This window comes from Oncorhynchus gorbuscha, unplaced genomic scaffold, assembly GCF_021184085.1.
Source record: "Oncorhynchus gorbuscha isolate QuinsamMale2020 ecotype Even-year unplaced genomic scaffold, OgorEven_v1.0 Un_scaffold_1174, whole genome shotgun sequence".
Classification (NCBI taxonomy): domain Eukaryota; kingdom Metazoa; phylum Chordata; class Actinopteri; order Salmoniformes; family Salmonidae; genus Oncorhynchus; species Oncorhynchus gorbuscha.
In genome coordinates, this window is record NW_025746034.1 from 47669 (window position 1) to 66459 (window position 18791).

The 18791-nt window shown below is 45.8% G+C and overlaps 1 pseudogene; it reads left to right on the top strand.

Annotated features, from left to right (window-relative positions):
* The first annotated feature begins 1799 nt into the window (after nucleotides 1-1799).
* The window catches only part of LOC124021702, a 38399-nt pseudogene continuing 21407 nt past the window's right edge, over nucleotides 1800-18791 (top strand).

The window sequence follows — 18791 nt, forward strand, 5'->3', positions numbered from 1 at the left end:
AAAGGCATCTCCATTAGCTAAAGGCCTCTCATTTACATGTTAGCTAAAGGCCTCTCATTTACATGTTAGCTAAAGGCATCTCCTTTACATGTTAGCTAAAGGCATCTCCTTTACATGTTAGCTAAAGGCATCTCCTTTACATGTTAGCTAAAGGCATCTCCATTAGCTAAAGGCCTCTCCTTTACATGTTAGCTAAAGGCATCTCCATTAGCTAAAGGCATCTCCTTTAGCTAAAGGCATCTCCATTAGCTAAAGGCATCTCCTTTAGCTAAAGGCCTCTCCATTAGCTAAAGGCATCTCCTTCTTAAATGAATGAATGCACCAATTTGTAAGTCGCTCTGGATAAGAGCGTCTGCTAAATAACTTAAATGTAATGTAAATGTTAAAGGCAGTTCCTTGACTTTAGATTTGTGTGTATTGTTGTGAAATTGATAAATATTACTGTTAGATATTACAGCACTGTTAGAGCTAGAAACACAAGCTACACCCGCAATAACATCTGCTAAACACGTGTATGTGACAAATAACATTTGATTTGATTTTTAAAAAACGAGAATAAAACGCCAATAGTACTGTTTGTCCATTCTGAGATGCTGTAGCCAAAATAACTCAATAAATCTGACGTTCATTTTGACATTTTTTTCCTTTTAGAGTTCCTAGTTGCGCAATTTTACATTGAACTAAGATATTTGGTCAAGTATTTTTAAATAAAACATTTGCATGGAAACAAGTCGTATCTCGTTGAATGACCGACTTTATTGAAGAATCTCCACCGTTGACCAATCACCGACGAAGGGGCTTCGGGTCCGCGCTGTGCCTGTAGGGTAATGTGTGCCTGAACAGCCGGAAAACTCTCACCAAACTCTCACACGTCTTGTATAATATATACATATTATGGATGATGGACACCCACAAATAAATACATACTATATGTAATGCGTGTCGGCTGGACATAAATAATCATCTGACATGTTCTGGGTCACTGAGACAGGCACGTGGAGATGTCAGAGGACCCGCATGTGTAATGAACCCCAATGCATCGTAGAGGGATAGGAGAAGCACAGCTACCACAGTCTATCCTTGTGGTTTATACACCAGTAAATCTCTATTGGCGAGGGGATAGGAGAAGCACAGCTACCACAGTCTATCCTTGTGGTTTATACACCAGTAAATCTCTATTGGCGAGGGGATAGGAGAAGCACAGCTACCACAGTCTATCCTTATGGTTTATACACCAGTAAATCTCTGCATCGTAGAGGGATAGGAGAAGCACAGCTACCACAGTCTATCCGTATGGTTTATACACCAGTAAATCTCTATTGGCGAGGGGATAGGAGAAGCACAGCTACCACAGTCTATCCTTATGGTTTATACACCAGTAAATCTCTATTGGCGAGGGGATAGGAGAAGCACAGCTACCACAGTCTATCCTTATGGTTTATACACCAGTAAATCTCTGCATCGTAGAGGGATAGGAGAAGCACAGCTACCACAGTCTATCCGTATGGTTTATACACCAGTAAATCTCTGCATCGTAGAGGGATAGGAGAAGCACAGCTACCACAGTCTATCCTTATGGTTTATACACCAGTAAATCTCTGCATCGTAGAGGGATAGGAGAAGCACAGCTACCACAGTCTATCCTTATGGTTTATACACCAGTAAATCTCTGCATCGTAGAGGGATAGGAGAAGCACAGCTACCACAGTCTATCCGTATGGTTTATACACCAGTAAATCTCTATTGGCGAGGGGATAGGAGAAGCACAGCTACCATTGAACAGTCTATGCGTATGGTTTATACACCAGTAAATCTCTATTGGCGAGGGGATAGGAGAAGCACAGCTACCATTGAACAGTCTATGCGTATGGTTTATACACCAGTAAATCTCTATTGGCGAGGGGATAGGAGAAGCACAGCTCCCACAGTCTATCCGTATGGTTTATACACCAGTAAATCTCTATTGGCGAGTGGCTTTAGGACTTCCGTGTCATTACACAAACAGACGATACCTCCTTCTATTGAACTAACAGCCGCTGTTAAACCACCCAGCTACTTCCTGACGTCTGCGATTCAGACCGGAAAACCAAATATAACTCCGGGTTTTAACTCCTTTAACAAAAACAAAAACCCAAATAGCCACCATGGAATCAACATCTAACAACTACGAGCGGAACTGTGTTCTGTGTTGTCAGGAGCTCGACATCTTCGCCCTGGGGAAATGCGACCACCCGGTGTGTTACCGCTGCTCGACCAAAATGAGGGTGCTGTGCGACCAGAAGTACTGCGCCGTGTGCCGGGAGCAGCTCGACAAGGTAACACCGACTACCGGGCCGACTACTCTACAGCGGGGATGCGCTGGGAACACTGTAGGCCGTGGTATATCTGCTCAGCTACGTTTCTAATCATCTCTCACGGACTCTTATCCAACTCCTTCAGTTGGGTCGGAGGGGTTTTATTTACTTACTTAGATAGTTATTCGTCAAAAAGTCAACCATATATTTGTAGTTTGTAAGTGGTAATAGGCAGGCACGAGCTAACCCCTCCACACACACACAGTTAAATGACCTAAGAAACGTAATGACTAACGTTAAGCTTGAGTGTTGTCACAAATAGAACAAAGAGGTGAGTTATAACACATATTTTGGTGTTATTGTCACCAGGTAAATAGTTGTTGTATTTATGTAGGTAACTAATAAGTATGTAATCGATGCTATGAGGCCATGTACGGTTGTCTTATGAGAGAGAGCTGTCAGGCTTCATGAAGGGTGGTGGTTATGTAATGGTTTTTAATTTACTACCGGGGACGGGACTGTCTCCCCTCCCCGTACCATGGACTTAGCCACAGAGGATCCATTATATTGACCAGGGCCCGGTTTCCCGACAGCGATGGCATTTTGGTTGTTTTAACTATCTTATCCATCTTTCCTACAACGGCCGATGATGTTACATGCGTTTCCCCAAAACACCACGTAGAGAGACAGCGGTCTGATGGATCGGAAGAAAGAGATCACTGCTCTTAGGAGAAGTTTTCTCCATTCAAATATGACCTTATTAACATGGTCATTATTTCACAATGCAGACGACGGATCGGCTCCTAGACAGATATTAGGCCTAATGCTTACTCAATAAAAATGCACTAAATCACAGATTTGGCACGTCATTGCTCGCATGTTAGGCTACACATGATATATTTTTGACAAATTACAGATTTTGTGAAAAGTACAAGTAGGAAAGGAAAATAGAAGTCAATTAATTGAACGTGAAATGTAATTTCAATATACTTGAAATGAGCCTATAGCCTAATGTTTAAATTTGAATGCATTCATCTCATTTTTTTTTTTTTTTTAATAGCTTTTTATACTTCACATCAATTGCAAAGACATTGAGATCTTTGTATTCGTAGTGGACTTTGTTCTGAGGTGATCAGTGTTCAGAAAGACTGATCAGCCATGTGATTCTATGTTTGTCTCGTTTAGCAACTTGGTCATTTCCAAGTTTCCTAGTTCTGTGGCATGATGCAGGCCCTGTTTACATTGTGAAGGACACTACATGACCAAAAGTATGTGGACACCTGTTCATCCAACATCTCATTCAAAAATCATAGTCTTTAATATGGAGTTGCCCCCCCCCCCCTTTGCTGCTATAACAGTTTCCACTATAACAGTCCAATGGCGACAAGCTTTACACCACTCCGGCTGACGCTTGGCATTACGCATGGTGATCTTAGGCTGAGTTTTAGGTTGTTTTAAGTTTTGGGTTGTAGTTATTATAAGAATGAAATGACTATTTCTCTCTATACCATTTGTATTTCATATACCTTTGGCTATTGGATGTTCTTATAGGCACTATAGTATTGACAGCCTAATCTATTGGATGGTCTTATAGGCACTATAGTATTGCCAGCCTAATCTATTGGATGGTCTTATAGGTACTATAGTATTGACAGCCTAATCTATTGGTACTATAGTATTGACAGCCTAATCTATTGGATGTTCTTATAGGCACTATAGTATTGCCAGCCTAATCTATTGGTACTATAGTATTGGCAGCCTAATCTATTGGATGGTCTTATAGGTACTATAGTATTGACAGCCTAATCTATTGGATGTTCTTATAGGCACTATAGTATTGCCAACCTAATCTATTGGATGGTCTTATAGGCACTATAGTATTGCCAGCCTAATCTATTGGTACTATAGTATTGCCAGCCTAATCTATTGGATGGTCTTATAGGTACTATAGTATTGGATGGTCTTATAGGCACTATAGTATTGGATGGTCTTATAGGCACTATAGTATTGGATGGTCTTATAGGCACTATAGTATTGCCAACCTAATCTATTGGATGGTCTTATAGGTACTATAGTATTGGATGGTCTTATAGGTACTATAGTATTGCCAACCTAATCTATTGGATGGTCTTATAGGCACTATAGTATTGGATGGTCTTATAGGCACTATAGTATTGGATGGTCTTATAGGCACTATAGTATTGCCAGCCTAATCTATTGGTACTATAGTATTGACAGCCTAATCTATTGGTACTATAGTATTGCCAGCCTAATCTATTGGATGGTCTTATAGGTACTATAGTATTGCCAGCCTAATCTATTGGATGGTCTTATAGGTACTATAGTATTGCCAACCTAATCTATTGGATGGTCTTATAGGCACTATAGTATTGCCAACCTAATCTATTGGATGGTCTTATAGGCACTATAGTATTGCCAACCTAATCTATTGGATGGTCTTATAGGTACTATAGTATTGGATGGTCTTATAGGCACTATAGTATTGCCAGCCTAATCTATTGGTACTATAGTATTGACAGCCTAATCTATTGGTACTATAGTATTGCCAGCCTAATCTATTGGATGGTCTTATAGGCACTATAGTATTGCCAGCCTAATCTATTGGTACTATAGTATTGCCAGCCTAATCTATTGGATGGTCTTATAGGTACTATAGTATTGCCAACCTAATCTATTGGATGGTCTTATAGGCACTATAGTATTGCCAACCTAATCTATTGGATGGTCTTATAGGCACTATAGTATTGCCAACCTAATCTATTGGATGGTCTTATAGGTACTATAGTATTGGATGGTCTTATAGGCACTATAGTATTGGATGGTCTTATAGGCACTATAGTATTGCCAACCTAATCTATTGGATGGTCTTATAGGCACTATAGTATTGGATGGTCTTATAGGCACTATAGTATTGGATGGTCTTATAGGCACTATAGTATTGGATGGTCTTATAGGTACTATAGTATTGGATGGTCTTATTGGCACTATAGTATTGGATGGTCTTATAGGTACTATAGTATTGGATGGTCTTATAGGCACTATAGTATTGGATGGTCTTATAGGCACTATAGTATTGGATGGTCTTATAGGTACTATAGTATTGGATGGTCTTATTGGCACTATAGTATTGGATGGTCTTATAGGCACTATAGTATGGTCTTATAGGCACTATAGTATTGGATGGTCTTATAGGCACTATAGTATTGGATGGTCTTATAGGCACTATAGTATTGCCAACCTAATCTATTGGATGGTCTTATTGGCACTATAGTATTGGATGGTCTTATAGGCACTATAGTATTGCCAACCTAATCTATTGGATGGTCTTATAGGTACTATAGTATTGGATGGTCTTATAGGCACTATAGTATTGGATGGTCTTATAGGCACTATAGTATTGGATGGTCTTATAGGCACTATAGTATTGCCAACCTAATCTATTGGATGGTCTTATTGGCACTATAGTATTGGATGGTCTTATAGGCACTATAGTATTGCCAACCTAATCTATTGGATGGTCTTATAGGCACTATAGTATTGGATGGTCTTATAGGCACTATAGTATTGGATGGTCTTATAGGCACTATAGTATTGCCAACCTAATCTATTGGATGGTCTTATTGGCACTATAGTATTGGATGGTCTTATAGGCACTATAGTATTGGATGGTCTTATAGGCACTATAGTATTGGATGGTCTTATAGGCACTATAGTATTGCCAACCTAATCTATTGGATGGTCTTATAGGTACTATAGTATTGCCAACCTAATCTATTGGATGGTCTTATAGGTACTATAGTATTGCCAACCTAATCTATTGGATGGTCTTATAGGTACTATAGTATTGGATGGTCTTATAGGTACTATAGTATTGGATGGTCTTATAGGTACTATAGTATTGGATGGTCTTATAGGCACTATAGTATTGGATGGTCTTATAGGTACTATAGTATTGCCAACCTAATCTATAGGTACTATAGTATTGGATGGTCTTATAGGTACTATAGTATTGGATGGTCTTATAGGTACTATAGTATTGCCAGTCTAATCTCGGGAGTTGACAGGCTAGAAGTCATAAACATCGCTGTATTCAAGCATTGCGAAGAGCTGCTGACAAACGCAGTAAAGTGCTGTCTGAATGAATGCTGACGAGCCTGCTGCTGCCTACTGCTGCCTACCACCCCTCAGTCAGACTGCTCTATCAAATCATAGACTTAATTATAGCCTGCTGCTGCCTACTGCTGCCTACCACCCCTCAGTCAGACTGCTCTATCAAATCATAGACTTAATTATAGCCTGCTGCTGCCTACTGCTGCCTACCACCCCTCAGTCAGACTGCTCTATCAAATCATAGACTTAATTACGAGCCTGCTGCTGCCTACCACCCCTCAGTCAGACTGCTCTATCAAATCATAGACTTAATTACGAGCCTGCTGCTGCCTACTGCTGCCTACCACCCCTCAGTCAGACTGCTCTATCAAATCATAGACTTAATTACGAGCCTGCTGCTGCCTACTGCTGCCTACCACCCCTCAGTCAGACTGCTCTATCAAATCATAGACTTTCATAGACCTACCACTGCTCTATAAAATATCAAATCATAGACTTTCATAGACCTACCACTGCTCTATAAAATATCAAATCATAGACTTTCATAGACCTACCACTGCTCTATAAAATATCAAATCATAGACTTAATTATAATATAATAACCACACAGATACGAGCCTTAGGTCATTAATAGTTTCCAGATTTGACCATATCAATTGGAAAACAAAACGTTTATTCTTTCAGTGAAATTGAAATTGACTCCCCTTCATCCACTATATATATATATACATACATATACAGGACTCCCCTTCATCCACTATATACAGTGCCTTGCGAAAGTATTCGGCCCCCTTGAACTTTGCGACCTTTTGCCACATTTCAGGCTTCAAACATAAAGATATAAAACTGTATTTTTTTTGGGCATAGACAACAGGTGATCAGCATTAGATTGAAGGTAAATCAGATTGAAACTGGAGGCAACAGTCAAAGTATAACTGTTTTAACAGGTCATTGTTTACAAGTTGCTAGCTATCCCATAACCCCCCCCAACACATATTTTCATCTTCTGTGGTACGGCAACTTCCTGGTCTTCAGGGCACTCTGGCAGGACAACTTCCTGTTCTTCAGGGCACTCTGGCAGGACAACTTCCTGTTCTTCAGGGCACTCTGGCAGGACAACTTCCTGTTCTTCAGGGCACTCTGGCAGGACAACTTCCTGTTCTTCAGGGCACTCTGGCAGGACAACTTCCTGTTCTTCAGGGCACTCTGGCAGGACAACTTCCTGTTCTTCAGGGCACTCTGGCAGGACTGAAGAACACTCAGAGTTAGGAAAAATGTCAAATGTGGTGTCTCTCGCAACTGAGCCTTGAACCACAAGGGATGTTGGGATTCCACTCCACTAGCTACAGTGGTATCTTCAACCTAGCCTAGCATTCAGCTAGCTACAGTGGTATCTTCAACGTAGCCTAGCATTCAGCTAGCTACAGTGGTATCTTCAACCTATGCCCATACCCGTTTCACATCCGTTACACTCACCCCCCTTTTGACCTTCCTCCTCTTTCCGCAGCAACCAGTAATCCGGGTCAACAGCATCAATGTAACAGTATAATTTTAAACCGTCCCCTTGCCCGTACCCGGGCGCGAACCAGGGACCTTCTGCACACATCAACAACAGTCACCCTCGAAGCATCGTTACCCATCGCTCCACAAAAGCCGCGGCCCTTGCAGAGCAAGGGGAACTACTACTTCAAGGTCTCAGAGCAAGTGACGTAACCGATTGAAACGCTATTTAGCGCACACCGCTAACTAAGCTAGCTGTTTCACATCCATTACACAAGCTAGCTTGCTATAAAATTAGAGAAACTAGTTGAGGAAAAAGTAACTAAACACCTGAAACAATTTATTTATCCTGATTTTTGCAGTCTCCCAAAATAAGTATGGTCTCTGAGACAGATTCTCCATCTCATTATAAACACTACTCTGGTCTGTTCAGTAGTGGGACTACAGACTGATTTCACTACTCACTTTAACTAGCTGGCTAATCCCTGTCTCTGTTAGTTTGTGAGCTAGTACCCTAGGGTAGGGTTAGCTTCATTTAACAGCTGTACTTTGATTGTCACTGTAATGTTGGTTGGTATAACAAGTAAAACCCCAAGGGCTTGACCCCAGCTACCAGTTGACAGGTCAGACTGTAAGTCGCTTTGGATAAAAGCGTCTGCTAAATGGCATATATTATTATTATTATTATTATTATAGGTAAAGGCTGATTCCCATTGACAGGGTGTTTGTGTCTAGGTGCTGTTTGTGTCTAGGTGCTGTTTGTGTCTAGGTGCTGTTTGTGTCTAGGTGCTGTTTGTGTCTAGGTGCTGTTTGTGTCTAGGTGCTGCTGTTTGTGTCTAGGTGCTGTTTGTGTCTAGGTGCTGTTTGTGTCTAGGTGCTGTTTGTGTCTAGGTGCTGTTTGTGTCTAGGTACTGTTTGTGCAGCTACCAGTTGACAGGTCAGGTAAAGGCTGATTCCCATTGACAGGGTGTTTGTGTCTAGGTGCTGTTTGTGTCTAGGTGCTGTTTGTGTCTAGGTGCTGTTTGTGTCTAGGTGCTGTTTGTGTCTAGGTGCTGTTTGTGTCTAGGTGCTGTTTGTGTCTAGGTACTGTTTGTGCAGCTACCAGTTGACAGGTCAGGTAAAGGCTGATTCCCATTGACAGGGTGTTTGTGTCTAGGTGCTGTTTGTGTCTAGGTGCTGTTTGTGTCTAGGTGCTGTTTGTGTCTAGGTGCTGTTTGTGTCTAGGTGCTGTTTGTGTCTAGGTGCTGTTTGTGTCTAGGTGCTGTTTGTGTCTAGGTGCTGTTTGTGTCTAGGTGCTGTTTGTGTCTAGGTGCTGTTTGTGTCTAGGTGCTGTTTGTGTCTAGGTGCTGTTTGTGTCTAGGTGCTGTTTGTGCAGCTACCAGTGGACAGGTCAGGTAAAGGCTGATTCCCATTGACAGGGTGTTTGTGTCTAGGTGCTGTTTGTGTCTAGGTGCTGTTTGTGTCTAGGTGCTGTTTGTGTCTAGGTGCTGTTTGTGTCTAGGTGCTGTTTGTGCAGCTACCAGTTGACAGGTCAGGTAAAGGCTGATTCCCATTGACAGGGTGTTTGTGTCTAGGTGCTGTTTGTGCAGAAGTTGGTGGCGTTCTCCTCTCAGCCCCTCCAGACGCTGCAGGTGGAAAGGAAACATGACATCTACTTTACAGACTCCAAGATATACGCTCAGTTCAGGTACACTGCTTTCCTCCTCCTATCCCTCTCCCCTCGTCCTCCTGGCCCTCTCTTCCTCTCCTGTCTTCCTCCTGGCCCTCTCTCCTATCCCTCTCCCCTCGTCCTCCTGGCCCTCTCTCCTATCCCTCTCTCCTCTTCCCCCTGGCCCTCTCTCCTATCCCTCTCTCCTCTTCCCCCTGGCCCTCTCTCCTATCCCTCTCTCCTCTTCCCCCTGGCCCTCTCTCCTATCCCTCTCTCCTCTTCCTCCTGGCCCTCTCTCCTCTTCCTCCTATCCCTCTCTCCTATCCCTCTCTCCTCTTCCCCCTGGCCCTCTCTCCTATCCCTCTCTCCTCTTCCCCCTGGCCCTCTCTCCTCTTCCCCCTGGCCCTCTCTCCTATCCCTCTCTCCTCTTCCCCCTGGCCCTCTCTCCTATCCCTCTCTCCTCTTCCTCCTGGCCCTCTCTCCTATCCCTCTCTCCTCTTCCCCCTGGCCCTCTCTCCTCTTCCTCCTATCCCTCTCTCCTATCCCTCTCTCCTCTTCCTCCTATCCCTCTCTCCTCTTCCTCCTGGCCCTCTCTCCTATCCCTCTCTCCTCTTCCCCCTGGCCCTCCTATCCCTCTCTCCTCTTTCTCCTATCCCTCTCTCTTCTTCCTCCTATAGCTCTCTCCTCTTCCCCCTGGCCCTCTCTCCTATCCCTCTCTCCTCTTCCTCCTGGCCCTCTCTCCTATCCCTCTCTCCTCTTCCTCCTATAGCTCTCTCCTCTTCCCCCTGGCCCTCTCTCCTATCCCTCTCTCCTCTTCCTCCTGGCCCTCTCTCCTATCCCTCTCTCCTCTTCCCCCTGGCCCTCTCTCCTATCCCTCTCTCCTCTTCCCCCTGGCCCTCTCTCCTCTTCCTCCTATCCCTCTCTCCTATCCCTCTCTTCTCTTCCTCCTATCCCTCTCTCCTCTTCCTCCTGGCCCTCTCTCCTATCCCTCTCTCCTCTTTCTCCTATCCCTCTCTCCTCTTCCTCCTATAGCTCTCTCCTCTTCCCCCTGGCCCTCTCTCCTATCCCTCTCTCCTCTTCCTCCTGGCCCTCTCTCCTATCCCTCTCTCCTCTTCCTCCTATAGCTCTCTCCTCTTCCCCCTGGCCCTCTCTCCTATCCCTCTCTCCTCTTCCTCCTGGCCCTCTCTCCTATCCCTCTCCTCTTCCCCCTGGCCCTCTCTCCTATCCCTCTCTCCTCTTCCCCCTGGCCCTCTCTCCTATCCCTCTCTCCTCTTACCCCTGGCCCTCTCTCCTATCCCTCTCCCCTCTTCCTCCTGGCCCTCTCTACTATCCCCCTCTCCTCTTCCCCCTGGCCCTCCTATCCCTCTCCCCTCTTCCTCCTGGCCCTCTCTCCTATCCCTCTCTCCTCTTCCCCCTGGCCTTCTCTCCTATCCCTCTCCCCTCTTCCTCCTGGCCCTCTCTCCTATCCCCCTCTCCTCTTCCCCCTGGCCCTTCTATCCCTCTCTCCTCCTCTCTCCTATCCCTCTCCCCTCTTCCTCCTGGCCCTCTCTCCTATCCCCCTCTCCTCTTCCCCTGGCCCTCTCTCCTCTTCCCCCTGGACTGCTCTTCCTCTCCTGGACCGCTCTTCTTCTCCTGTCCTCACCCTGGCCCTCTCTATCTACTATCTGTCTCTGTCTCTCTTCCTCATGTCTCTCTCTGTCTCTGCCTGTAGGACACTGCTGCAGTCTGAGTGTCCTGTGTGTCCAGAGTCTAAAGTCTTCTCGAAGTTTGAGGAGTTGGAGCAGCACATGAGGAAACAGCACGAACTCTTCTGTTGCAAACTCTGTACCAAACACCTGCAGGTAGGTTACCTGTCTGTCTGCCTGTTATACCTGTCTGTCTGCCTGTTATACCTGTCTGTCTGCCTGTTATACCTGTCTGTCTGCCTGTTATACCTGTCTGTCTAACATGTATGTAACCTGTTCCCACCAGATCTTCTCCCATGAGAGGAAGTGGTATAACCGGAAGGATCTGGCACGTCACCGTACCCATGGTGACCCAGATGACACGTCTCACCGCGGACACCCGCTCTGCAAGTTCTGTGATGACCGTTACCTTGACAACGACGAGCTGCTGAAACACCTCCGTAGAGATCATTACTTCTGTCACTTCTGTGATGCTGACGGAGCCCAGGAGTACTACAGGTCCGCATGCATACACACACACACACACACGCGCACACACGCACACACGCACAGACGCACAGACGCACAGACGCACAGACGCACAGACGCACAGACGCACAGACGCACAGACGCACAGACGCACAGACGCACAGACGCACAGACGCACAGACGCACAGACGCACGCACAGACGCACGCACAGACGCACGCACAGACGCACACACACAGACACGCACACACACAGACACGCACACACACAGACACGCACACACACAGACACGCACACACACAGACACGCACACACACAGACACGCACACACACAGACACGCACACACGCAGACACGCACACACGCAGACACGCACACACGCAGACACGCACACACGCAGACACGCACACACGCAGACACGCACACACGCAGACACGCAGACACGCACGCACACACACAGACACGCACACACACAGACACGCACACACACAGACACGCACAGACACGCACAGACACGCACACACACAGACACGCACAGACACGCAGACACGCACAGACACGCACAGACACGCACAGACACGCACAGACACGCACAGACACGCACAGACACGCACAGACACGCACAGACACGCACAGACACGCACAGACACGCACAGACACGCACAGACACGCGCAGACACACGCAGACACGCACAGACACACGCAGACACGCACAGACACACGCACACACGCACGCACGCAGACACGCACACACGCAGACACGCACACACGCACACACGCACACACGCAGACACGCAGACACGCAGACACGCAGACACGCAGACACGCACACACGCACACACAGACACACACACGCACAGACACGCACACACACGCACAGACACGCACACACACGCACACACGCACACACGCACACACGCACACACGCACACACGCACAGACACGCACACACGCACACACGCACACACGCACACACACGCACAGACACGCACAGACACACACACACACACACACACACACACACACACACACACACACACACACACACACACACACACACACACACACACACACACACACACACACACACACACACACACACACACACACACACAACCAGTCACATGTTTGGACACACCTACTCATTCCAGGGTTTTTCTTTATTTTTTACTATTTGGTGAACAGAACACGGCCCTATTTGGTGTACAGAACACGGCCCTATTTGGTGTACAGAACACGGCCCTATTTGGTGAACAGAACACGGCCCTATTTGGTGTACAGAACACGGCCCTATTTGGTGTACAGAACACGGCCCTATTTGGTGTACAGAACACGGCCCTATTTGGTGTACAGAACACGGCCCTATTTGGTGTACAGAACACGGCCCTATTTGGTGAACAGAACACGGCCCTATTTGGTGTACAGAACACGGCCCTATTTGGTGAACAGAACACGGCCCTATTTGGTGTACAGAACACGGCCCTATTTGGTGAACAGAACACGGCCCTATTTGGTGAACAGAACACGGCCCTATTTGGTGAACAGAACACGGCCCTATTTGGTGAACAGAACACGGCCCTATTTGGTGTACAGAACACGGCCCTATTTGGTGTACAGAACACGGCCCTATTTGGTGTACAGAACACGGCCCTATTTGGTGTACAGAACACGGCCCTATTTGGTGAACAGAACACGGCCCTATTTGGTGAACAGAACACGGCCCTATTTGGTGTACAGAACACGGCCCTATTTGGTGTACAGAACACGGCCCTATTTGGTGTACAGAACACGGCCCTATTTGGTGAACAGAACACGGCCCTATTTGGTAAAAGACAAAGTCCATATTATGGCAAGAAGAGCTCAAATAAGCAAAGAGAAACGACCGTCAATACAACAGTCCATCATTACTTTAAGACATGAAGGTCAGTCCATCATTACTTTAAGACATGAAGGTCAGTCCATCATTACTTTAAGACATGAAGGTCAGTCCATCATTACTTTAAGACATGAAGGTCAGTCTATCATTACTTTAAGACATGAAGGTCAGTCTATCATTACTTTAAGACATGAAGGTCAGTCTATCATTACTTTAAGACATGAAGGTCAGTCTATCATTACTTTAAGACATGAAGGTCAGTTCATCATTACTTTAAGACATGAAGGTCAGTCCATCATTACTTTAAGACATGAAGGTCAGTCCATCATTACTTTAAGACATGAAGGTCAGTCCATCATTACTTTAAGACATGAAGGTCAGTCCATCATTACTTTAAGACATGAAGGTCAGTCCATCATTACTTTAAGACATGAAGGTCAGTCCATCATTACTTTAAGACATGAAGGTCAGTCCATCATTACTTTATGACATGAAGGTCAGTCAATACAACAGTCTATCATTACTTTAAGACACGAAGGTCAGTCCATCATTACTTTAAGACATGAAGGTCAGTCAATACAACAGTCCATCATTACTTTAAGACATGAAGGTCAGTCCATCATTACTTTAAGACATGAAGGTCAGTCAATACAACAGTCCATCATTACTTTAAGACATGAAGGTCAGTCAATCTGGAAAATGCCAAGAACTCTGAACATTTCTTCAAGTGCAGTCGCAAAAACCGTCAAGCGCTATGATGAAACTGGCTCTCATGAGGACTGCTACAGGAATGGAAGATCCAGAGTTACCTCTGCTGCAGGAAGACCCAGAGTTACCTCTGCTGCAGAGGATAACTTAATTATAGTTACCAGCTTCAGAAATTGCAGCCCAAATAAATGCTTCACAGAATTCAAGTAACACACATCTCAACATCAACTTTTCAGAGGAGACTGTGTGAATCAGGCCTTCATGGTCAAATTGCTGCAGAGAAACCACTACTAAAGGACACCAATAAGAAGAGACTTGCTTAGGTGAAGAAACACGAGCAATGAACGGAAGATCTCCGCATGTGTGGTTCCCACCGTGAAGCATGGAGGAGGTGTGATGGGGTGTGGTTCCCACCGTGAAGCATGGAGGAGGAGGTGTGATGGGGTGTGGTTCCCACCGTGAAGCATGGAGGAGGAGGTGTGATGGGGTGTGGTTCCCACCGTGAAGCATGGAGGAGGAGGTGTGATGGGGTGGGGGTGCTTTGCTTGTGACACTGAGGGATTTATTTTGAATTCAAGGCACTCTTAACAAGCATGGCTACCACAGCATTCTGCAGCGATACACCATCCCATCTTAGTTTGCGCTCATTGATTTTTCAACAGGACAATGACGCAGCACACCTCCAGGCTGTGTAAGTGCTATTTGACCAAGAAGGAGAGTGATGAAGTGCTGCATCAGATGACCTGGTCTCCACAATCCCCTGACCTCAACCAAATTGAGATGGTTTGGGATGAGTCGGATCGCAGAGTGAAGGAAAAGCAGCCAACAAGTGCTCAGCATATGTGGGACCTCCTTCAAGACTGTTGGAAAAGCATTCCTCATGAAGCTGGTTGAGAGAATGCCAAGAGTGTGCAAAGCTGTCATCAAGGCAAAGGGTGGCTACTTTGAAGAATCTCAAATATAAACTCTGTAAAATAAATAAACTTCCTCTCACTGTCAACTGCATTTATTTTCAGCAAACATTACGTGTAAATATTTGTATGAACATAACAAGATTCAACAACTGAGACATAAACTGAACAAGTTCCACAGACATGTGACTAGCAGAAATGGAATAATGTGTCCCTGAACAAAGGGGGGGGGTCCTAATCAAAAGTAACAGTCAGTATCTGGTGTGGCCACCAGCTGTATTAAGTACTGCAGTGCATCTCCTCCTCATGGACCGCACCAGATTTGTCAGTTCTTGCTTTGAGGTGTTACCCCACTTTTCCACCAAGCACTCCATTTCCGTGGGGAATGGCCCTAGCCCTCACCCTCTGATCCAAGAGGTCCCAGACATTTCCGTGGGGAATGGCCCTAGCCCTCACCCTCTGATCCAAGAGGTCCCAGACATTTCCGTGGGGAATGGCCCTAGCCCTCACCCTCTGATCCAAGAGGTCCCAGACATTTCCGTGGGGAATGGCCCTAGCCCTCACCCTCTGATCCAAGAGGTCCCAGACATTTCCGTGGGGAATGGCCCTAGCCCTCACCCTCTGATCCAAGAGGTCCCAGACATTTCCGTGGGGAATGGCCCTAGCCCTCACCCTCTGATCCAAGAGGTCCCAGACATTTCCGTGGGGAATGGCCCTAGCCCTCACCCTCTGATCCAAGAGGTCCCAGACGTGCTCAATGGGATTGAGATCCAGGCTCTTCGATGGCAGGACACTGACATTCCTGTCTTGCAGGAAATCATGCACAGAACGAGCTGTATGGCTGGTGGCATTGTCATGCTGGAGGGTCATGTCAGGGTGAGCCTGCAGGAAGGGTACCACATGAGGGAGGAGGATGTCTTCTCGATAACACACAGCGTTGAGATTGCCTGCAATGACGACAAGCTCATTCCGATGATGCTGTGACACTCCGCCCCAGACCATGACGGACCCTCCACCTCGATCCCGCTCCAGAGTACAGGCCTCGGTGTAACGCTCATTCCTTCGACAATAAACGCAAATCCGACCATCACCCCTGGTGAGACAAACCTCGACTCGTCAGTGATGAGGACTTTTTGAATGAACACTTTTTGCCAGTCCTGTCTGGTCGGTGGGTTTGTGCCCATAGGCAACGTTTTTGTCGGTGATGTCTGGTCCAGCGACGGTGGGTTTGTGCCCATAGGCAACGTTGTTGTCGGTGATGTCTGGTGAGGACCTGCCTTACAACAGGCCTACAAGCCCTCAGTCCAGCCTCTCTCTTAGCTTTTCGCGAGCAGTCTGAGCACTGATGGAGGGATTGTGCGTTCCTGGTGTAACTCGGGCAGTTGTTGCTGTACTGTACCTGTCCCGCTGGTGTGATGTTAGGATGTACTGATCCTGTGCAGGTGTTGTTACACGTGGTCTGCCACTGAGGACGATCAGCTGTCCGTCCTGTCTCCCTGTAGCGCTGTCTTAGGCGTCTCACAGTACGGACATTTATTGCCCTGGCCACATCTGGAGTCCTCATGGCTGTTAGTGTCTTAACGACCGTTCCACAGGTGCATGTTCATTAATTGTTTATGGTTCATTGAACAAGCATTGGAAACAGTGTTTAAACCCTTTACGATGAAGATCTGTGAAGTTATTTGGGTTTTTAACAATTTATCTTTGAAAGACAGGGTCCTGAAAAAGGGAAGCTTCTTTTTTGCTGAGTTTTTAAAAATGTAACACTGTTTTGGTTACTACATGATTCCAAATGTGTTATTTCATCATTTTGATGTCTTCACTATTATTCTACCAAGTAGAAAATGGTACAAATCTCAGAACCCCCCCCCTGTATCTGTCCTAAGCATGTTGGTGCCCCCCCCCCCTTCTCTCCACAGTGACTACCAGTACCTGAGCGAACACTTCCGGGAGGCCCACTACCTGTGTGAGGAGGGGCGCTGTGCTACGGAGCAGTTCACCCACGCCTTCAGGAGCCAGATCGACTACAAGGCCCACAAGGCCTCGGCACACAGCAAGAACCGAGCCGAAGCACGACAGAACCGACACATAGACCTGCAGTTCAGCTATGCCCCTCGCCAGACCCGACGCAACGATGGTGAGACTGGGTGCTTTTCTGTCTGAACAAACTGGATTTCAGGCCTGCTTGGTAACAACACACTGTGTGTTCCTTCAAGGAGGCATGGTGTCTGGAGAGGACTATGAGGAGGCGAGGTCGGGTCGGGGGGGAAGAGGAAGGAGCCAAGGGAACCAACCGAACACCAGAGGTAGCTGGAGATACAACCGGTCAGTATGACATCATCACTATGAGACCACCATGACATCTGTGACACATCACACTAATCAACTTTAAGTAACTTCAAACCAGTTGATTTCAGTTCATTTTTCCAAAACATTGCTGGGTTGCACCCATTACTCTTACTGATTTCTAGCTAGCGGTGGCTAAAGTTAGCTGATCACTCTCAAGACATGCTAACCTCTCACCATTACAATAACAGGGGAGGTTAGCATTTTATATCATACCTCCAAGACATGCTAACCTCTCACCATTACAATAACAGGGGAGGTTAGCATTTTATAACATACCTCCAAGACATGTTAACCTCTCACCATTACAATAACAGGGGAGGTTAGCATTTTATATCATACCTCCAAGACATGCTAACCTCTCACCATTACAATAACAGGGGAGGTTAGCATTTTATATCATACCTCCAAGACATGCTAACCTCTCACCATTACAATAACAGGGGAGGTTAGCATTTTATATCATACCCCCAGGACATGCTAACCTCTCACCATTACAATAACAGGGGAGGTTAGCATTTTATATCATACCCCCAAGACATGCTAAACTCTCACCATTACAATAACAGGGGAGGTTAGCATTTTATATCATACCCCCAAGACATGCTAACCTCTCACCATTACAATAACAGGGGAGGTTAGCATTTTATATCATACCTCCAAGACATGCTAACCTCTCACCATTACAATAACAGGGGAGGTTAGCATTTTATATCATACCCCCAAGACATGCTAACCTCTCACCATTACAATAACAGGGGAGGTTAGCATTTTATAACATACCTCCAAGACATGTTAACCTCTCACCATTACAATAACAGGGGAGGTTAGCATTTTATATCATACCTCCAAGACATGCTAACCTCTCACCATTACAATAACAGGGGAGGTTAGCATTTTATATCATATCTCCAAGACATGCTAACCTCTCACCATTACAATAACAGGGGAGGTTAGCATTTTATAACATACCTCCAAGACATGTTAACCTCTCACCATTACAATAACAGGGGAGGTTAGCATTTTATATCATACCTCCAAGACATGCTAACCTCTCACCATTACAATAACAGGGGAGGTTAGCATTTTATATCATACCTCCAAGACATGCTAACCTCTCACCATTACAATAACAGGGGAGGTTAGCATTTTATATCATACCTCCAAGACATGCTAACCTCTCACCATTACAATAACAGGGGAGGTTAGCATTTTATATCATACCC